The sequence below is a fragment of the Petaurus breviceps genome, unplaced genomic scaffold (genome assembly GCF_028583685.1).
Source record: "Petaurus breviceps papuanus isolate PSGF00001 unplaced genomic scaffold, PetGlider_PUasm1.0 68, whole genome shotgun sequence".
NCBI classification, from domain to species: domain Eukaryota; kingdom Metazoa; phylum Chordata; class Mammalia; order Diprotodontia; family Petauridae; genus Petaurus; species Petaurus breviceps.
Window position 1 is genome coordinate 393824 of NW_027186452.1, and position 7952 is coordinate 401775.

A 7952-nucleotide genomic window follows, 5' to 3' on the forward strand; every position below is an offset into this window, starting at 1 on the left:
GGGAGAGGTGATATACATACCTGAGTTAAGGCAGTACTTATGTGAACAGAGAGAAGGGGAGGGAAGAGAGACCTCATGCAGCAGAAATGGCAAGGGTTAGTAGCTGACTTGGATATATAAAGTAGGGAGAATGAGCAGTCAAGGATATTGTTGAGGTTACAAATCTTGGCTAAAGGATGGCCATGTTTTTGATAGAAATAAGATAGTTTGGAAGAAGAAAGGATTTATGAGAGATAATGAGCTCATTTGGGGGCATGTTACATTTATATCTCTGGGTTGTCAAGTTTGAAATGTCCAGAAGGTAATTGGTGATGTGGAAATCATGTTCTGGGAAGAGCCAGGGACTGGATATATAGATCTGTGAGCCTTCTGAATAAAGCTGATAATTAAACCCTTGGGAGTTGATGAGGTTACCAGGAGAGAGTGTAGAGAGAAAAGAGAGCCCTGGACAGAATACTGGGAAACACCTTTAGGCATTTTAATTGGGTAAATGATTGTGATATTAAAAAAAAAAACCTCAAAAGTCATTAATTTAAAATAAATAAGATGGTGAAAGAACAGAGAGAAAAAAAAACATTAATCAGGGAAAGATAATTCATTGATTTACATTCACCCTAATCTAAGGATTAATACACACAGCTAGGTGACACAGAGGATAGAGTACTGGGCCTGGAGTCAGGGAGACTCATCTCCCTGTGTTCAAATCCAGCCTCAGACACAAACTTTGTGATCATGGGCAAGTCACTTAACCCTGTTGGCCTTAGTTTCCTCATCTATAAAATGAATTGAGAAGGAAATGGCAAATTACTTCAGCATCTTTGCCAACAAAACCCCAAATGAAATCACAAAGAGTCAACTAACCAAAGGATTAATTAATTAAATTACAAAAAGTTCGATTACTGTAGCTAATTGAAAGCTGGCCTTGGGGTCTGGAAGACCATTGTTCAAGACCAGTTTCAAGTCCCCTTCTGTGATTTTGGGCAAGGCACTTACCCTCTCAAGCCCCCAAAGCAACTAAGACTCTTAACTTGTAGAAAAAAAAAAGTTGAGGGAGTTTCTTCACCAGGAATTCCCAATAAAATACCAATGAAATCATTCTCTAAAGTTCTATTCCATTCCATGGAAATTCCAAGTTTCCATTCCATGGAAAATCTCGAAGGCTATATTAGTGAAACACAAATTCAGTTAGGTCCTAGTGACATTTCTGCCAAACTAAAAAGTCTTTGAGCACAGACCCAGCGACAGTTTGCACCTGTTGTCTGAGGATGTGTTGGCTAAAGCTGACTTCCTGGAGAGGAAACTTCTGAATAGAAGGATAAACCCCACCCCACCCCCACACTAGATAATGAATTTTTTGGTCCACCACATAGGTGTGGAGGAGTTAAGACCTGTGACAATGAAGGGAGTATCACACCTATGAAACTTAAAATAATTATTACTGCTGATTCAGATGTATATAACTTCACAGTTTTCAAAGCACTTCCGTCTCAACCTGGAGAAGTAGATAGAACAAGTTGTAAAATCTTCATTTTATCAATGATGGAACTGTGGTTGGTTCCATCATGTGTGTTCAAGGTCACAAGGACAGTAAGCGGGGAGTCCAGATCTGAACCAAGGCTATCTCCTGACAGCCAGCGCTGCCTGTCTGCCAAGAGGCAGATATTAGATCCTTTTCTGAGAGCTGCTGTTGCTAGGGAGAGGAAGGTGGGAGCATGAGAGCAGGAATTATATATAGAAGATAAACCTCACTGGCACCTTCACATTAAACACCTTGGAGGGCTGAAATTTATGAGCCATTTCTTTCAACCTCGGAGCTATTTCCATCACTCGAGCAACAGGCATTTAATTATTAAGTGCCAGTCATGCACCAAACACGACGCTAGGCAGGCGTCAGGAGAGTTTGAGATACTCCGTGTTTCCTTTTTTTTGCACAGTGCATGTGTAACAGGTCCACCATTCCCTGGCTGGGATTGCCTGAAACATGACTTTCACCTATTTGTAAAGCAATTGTGCAAGGCCTGGAGGACGCACCTGGGCGCTCCTAAAAGGCTCGGGTCCGCAAGTCCTTTTCCTGGGGTTTCGAGGGCAATTAGATTTTCCCGCAGCTGGCTGTAGCTCTGATAGCGTCACCGCTGCAGGCTCGGAGCAGGGGCCGCGCAGCCAAGGTGAACCCGCCACCTTCAGCCACTTCCCTTTCGCTGCGAGCGGGAGCCAAGCCGCCACGTGAGAACCAATGACATGGGGCTCTGTCCGCGCAGTCCGGTAGCTCCCTAGGCGGAGTCCTCCGCGGAAAAACTGAAGGAAAGCGTACCAAGCTACCAAGCGAGCCGCAGGGAGTCTGAGAAAGGGGGGGTGAGGGAGACGACGCCAAGGCGCGATTGCTAGGCAACTGAGTAATAGCCCTCTGAGGCCGAGCAGGGGCTGCCGGGAGTTGTAGTTGGAAGGAACAGAGGAAAGCTGGAGAGCTGGTGTGGCGGGATTGGCTGATTCCCGCCGCATTGGCCTTGGGCTGGAAGTGAAAATAACCCTGAGATTTCTCTGGCAGCTCATTGCAAATGATAGGAGGAGAAAAATATCACAGCGCAGCTGCAACTTCTCTCTTGGGGTGCGAGGCAAAGACACTTACTCGGGCATTTACCAAGTTGTCAGGTTGGGTTATTCTAGTTGGGGAAAGACTGAAGACAATGCCCGGCATACAATAAGCGCTTAATAAATACCTGACAAAATATTGTTGCTGCTAATAATAATGATATTGATGATAATAATTATTAATGATAATGATAAATTGCTTTCCAAAGGAGAGGTAGGAGGGAGGGACCTTTAGGAGGCATCCTGAAAAGTCACAGAAAGACCTGAGGATCCAAGAGCGGAAAAGAGGCCTTAAGCTCTCAAATGGTCCAAATTCCCTCTTCTTAGAGATGAAGGACCTGAGCCCAGGCAAATTAAATGACTTGCCCCTAGATCACACAGGTAGTGAGTGGGAGACCCAGGATTCGAACTCACATGGGAGTTGTCTTCTAACTGCTCTCCACCAGCTCAGACCCAAAAACAGTTTTCAGTGCCCCTGACCAGAGTCCTGGAAGTCCCGGGATGCCCGACTGCCACCCCAACACTCACTCCAGAAAGATCACTGGAGAGCCAGAGTATCACAGGGAATCTATTCAGTTGCTGAATGTTGATCTTAGAATTTATTTATTTTTAACATTTGTTTTTTCAAACATTCATTTTTGAGTTTCATATTCTTTCCTTCCCTCCAGCCTCTCCCCTACTCATTGAGAAGGCAAGAAAATATGATACCCACTATACATATGAAACCATGTAAAACATATTTCTCTATAAGCCATGTTGGTGGGGAGGGGAGCAAGAAAAATAAAGTGAAAAAATATGCTTTGAATCACTCAGAGTTCATCAGCTTTCTGGAGATGGATAGCATTTTTCATCATGAAACCTTTGGAATTGTCTTGAATCATTGTATTAATCAGAGTAGCTAAGACTTTCACTATGAATTTTTTTTAATTTTTAATAGTATTTTATTTTTTCCCACAATTACAAATCAAGAAAAAAATTTAGCATTCATTTTTTACAAGACTGAGTTCCAGATTTTTCTTCCTCCTTTACTTCTCTCCCTTCTTCTGAAAACGGTAGGCAGTTTGATATAGTTTGTACATATGCTATTATGTAAAACATATTTCCATATTCATCACAACTGTGGAAGAATAAACAGATCTAAAGTAAGAAAAACCAAGAGAGGGGCAGCCAGGTAGCACAGCGAGTAAGAGCACCGGCTCTAGTGTCGGATGCCCTGGAGATCAAATCCCAAGCTCAGACACTCAGCACCACATCCAGAAATAACTGACTGTGTAACCTTGAGCAAGTTACTTAACCCCCATTGCTTAAAAAAAAAAAAAGAAAAACCACGAGAAAAAATAAAATGAAAAAAAATATGCTTTTATCTACATTCAGAGTCCATCAGTTCTTTATCTGGATGTGGATAGCATTTTCCTTGTGAATCCTTTGTACTTGTTTTGAATCATTGTGTTTCTGAGAAAAGCTGAGTCATTCATTGTTGATCATCACATGATATTTCTGATACTGTATACAGTGTTTTCCTGGTTCTGCTCATTTCACTTTGTATCAGTTCATTGTATATGAAAAAAAAAAACCTTTCCAGGTTCTTCTTTACTAGGTGTAGGTGTGTCTCTCTACTTCAAGTGTGTTTCTGGTAAGCAACCTATTGTAGGATACTGGTTTTTGATCCACTCTGCTGCTTCCATTTAATGGGAGAGTTCATCCCATTCTCATTCACCACTATGATCATTGCCTACGTATTTCCCTCTATTCTATTTTTCCTGCTGTTTGTCTTCTCTCTCCTTTCACATTTTCCCACATCACCAGTGTTTTGCTTCTGTCTACCACATCCCCTGATCTTCTCTCCCTTCTGTCAGTCTCCACCCCACTGCCTTTATTTAATCTCCTCCCCTATTTCCCTAGCAGGTAAAATAGATTTCTATATTCATCTGATTGTGTGTATTATTCCCTCTTTGAGCCAGTACTGGTGAGAGTAAAGTTCAAGCAATGCACATCACTTCTTCCCCTCCACTGTAATAGGTCTTTCTTGCCTTTTCATGTGATCTCATTTACCCTATTCTACCTCTCTCTTTCTTCTGCACCCATTTTACTCCTCTTTCTCATCGCTTTTTTTATGTCATTCCTTCAAATACACCTTATACCCATATCCTCTGTCTATGTTTCTTCCTTCTATCTGTACTGTTAATGATAAATTTTTAAAAGTTACAAGTATCATCTTCCTGAATAAAGATGTAAACAATTTAGCTCTGTTCAATCCCTTCTGGGGGTTTCCCCCCCTTTTTACCTACTTATGCTTCTCTTGTGTCTTTGATATTGGGGGTCAAATTTTTGGTTTAGTTCTGGTCTTCTTATGAAGGCCTGAAATCCTTCTATTTTGTTGAATGACCATTTTTTCCCCTGGATGTATTATGCTAAATTTTGCCATGTAAATGATTCTTGGTTGTAGTACTAGCTCCTTTGCCCTCTGGAACATTATGTTTCATGATTTCCAATCCTTTACTGTTGCAGCTGCCAAGTCCTTTGTGATTGTGACTTCCCTATATTTGAATTGTTTCTTTCTAACCACTTGCAGTAATTTTTCCTTGACCTGATAGTCCTGAAATTTGACTGTAATATTCCTTGGGGTTTTTATTTTGGGATCTCTTCCCTGAGGTGTTTGGTGGATTCTTCTATTCTGCATCAGGGCAACTTTCTTTGATAATTTCTTTTCTTTTCTCTTTCATTCTTCCTTTCTTCCTTTCTCTCTTTCTCTCTTTCTCTCTTTCTCTCTCTCTCTCTCTCTCTCTCTTTCTCTCTTTCTCTCTTTCTCTCTTTCTCTCTTTCTTTCTTTCCTTCTTTCTTTCCTTCTTTCTTTCTTTCTTTCCACAAAACCTTAAACCCAGTTCTCTCTGAAGCTCATAGATTGGACCACAATAGGTCCCTGCCTAAGTTCCACTTAACGGTTGTATTTTGGACCCTCCTGGCTTAGACTCAATGTCAGTGGTAACTGTTTCTCTTTGGAACAGCAACCTTGAGGGTCCTCCCCCTAGCTTGATATCTTTTTCCTTTTTGTCTCATTAAAGGAACCATCCCTTGACAGGGACCATCCCTTTACTCATTTCTTTTTGTTTGTTTGTTTGTTTTTGGAGGGGGGGGAGGCAGGGCAATTAGGGTTAAGTAACTTGCCCAAGGTCACATGGCTAGTAACTGTTGTCTGAGGCTGGATTTGAACTCAGGCCTTCCTGACTCCCAGGTCTGTGCTCTATTTACTGCACCACATAGCCACACCTCTTAACTCATTTCTTAAAGGCATCTACTCAGCACTGAATGGGCATTACCTCACTTGAAGTGAGAATGTGAAAAGCCTAAAAGGGCCAGGGTCTCCTATTGCATCCTGGGTCATCTCTAGTCATCCTGATGAATATCTGGTCACTGGATCCAGATGACTCTGGAGGAGAAAGTGAAGCTCCCTTGCTCAAATCAAAGTCAACTGTGAGTCATGTCATCATTTCTCTGATGCCATGATCCTCTTAGAAAACCAAGGACAAACACAACCAGGTCCTTCTTTTGATTGAGGTTTTCACGTAGTCTAATGATTCTGATATTGTCTTTTCTGTATCTATGAGGTATTTTACATTTAATTCCATTTTCTTCATTCTTTTGAATTTGTTTAATTCTTGATGTCTCATAGTATCATTAATTTCCACTTTCCCAATTGTAACTTTTAAGGTATTGTTTTTCCTCAATTAGGTTTTGTATTTTCTTTTCTATTTGGCCAATTGTACTCTTTAAGGAGTTTTCTTCAGTGGACTTTTGTATCTCCTTTTCTATCTGGCCAATTCTATTTTTAAGCAGTTTTCCAAACTATTGCATCTTTTTTCATAATTCTCTCATATCTCATTTCTTTTTCCCAGTTTTCTTCTCTTATGTGACTTTTAAGCTGCTTTTTGAGCTCTTCCATGAGTTTTTTTGGACTTGAGAACACTTCCCATTTTTTTTTGCTTTTTTTTTTTTGGAGGGAGAAGGCAGGGCAATCAGGGTTAAGTGACTTGCCCAAGGTCACATGGCTAATAAGTGTGATCAAGTGTCTGAGGCCAGATTTGAACTCAGGTCCTCCTGACCCCAGGGCTGTTGCTCTATTCACTGTGCCACCTAGCCTCCCCTGATCACTTCCCATTTTAGTCTGGGGTTTTGCCCATAAGTGTTTTGACATTGTTGTCTTCTTCTGAGTTTGTGTCTTAGTCTTCACTATCAACATAATAACTTTTTATGGTCAGATTCTTTTTAGTTGTTGTTTTCTGCTCATCCCCTACACACACACACACACACTACTGACTTATTTTTTTTTTTTTGCCCTTTTCCTTTCTTTTAAATTTAATGTCTGAGGGGAAGCTAGGTGGTGAAGTAAATAGAGCACCAGCCCTGGAGTCAGGAGGACCTGAGTTCAGATCCAGCCTCAGACACTTAACGAAAAAATATTAGCCGAGTGACCTTGGGCAAGTCACTTAACCACAATTGCCCTACTTTCCCCCCTCCAAAAATAAAAAAATAAAATAAAAATAAATAAATTTAATCTCTGCTCCCAGAGTGGAAGTAGCATTGTCTCAGGTTTATTGTGCTAGTGGTTGCAGACTCTGGCTGTTCACCTGGTGCTGTACTGATGTGAAACCCATAGGGACTGTTACATAGGTTACCATACTGCAGGGGTGGGGTGTGTTGGCTGGTACTGCTGGAGGTTGCAGGGATCTGGTGGCTTACCTGAGGCTGAGCTGGGGTCATAGTGGTGGTTTTTTGTGTGTGCTGAGGCCCAGTGGGGTTTTTCTTCATTTCCCCAGGGCTATACTAGGGAAATGTTACACTGAAGCATATGGAGGTCTGACCCCTGGAAGATTTCTGTTTGCCCTGGGCTACACTGAAACACTCGGTAGGTCCAGCCACTGTAGGACACCTGCCCTCTCAGGGCTTTGATGAAGCCTCGCTGTGAATTATTGTTACAATATTGCTGTTACAGTATACACTGTTCTCCTGATTCTGCTCCCTTCACTTTGCATCAGTTCACATGGGTTTTCCCGGTTCTTCTGGAACCATGGAAGGCATATGATTTTTTAAAATTCAACACTCATAAAACACCTAATATATGCAATATATTGTTTAATATACATATTTATATTTGTTTTAACACATTGTGTAAAGAACTGGACATTCAAAGACAAAGCAAAATATGGCATAAAAACTTACACTCTACTATGTGATCAAAATGGTGCTTCATGAAGATTAACCTGGTAATTGTTTAGGATTCATTGGAGCAGGAAGAGACTGAAATCAGAGAGGAAGTAAGAGGTTATTGGTTGACTTTAAAATACATAGAAATTCTGTAACAGAAA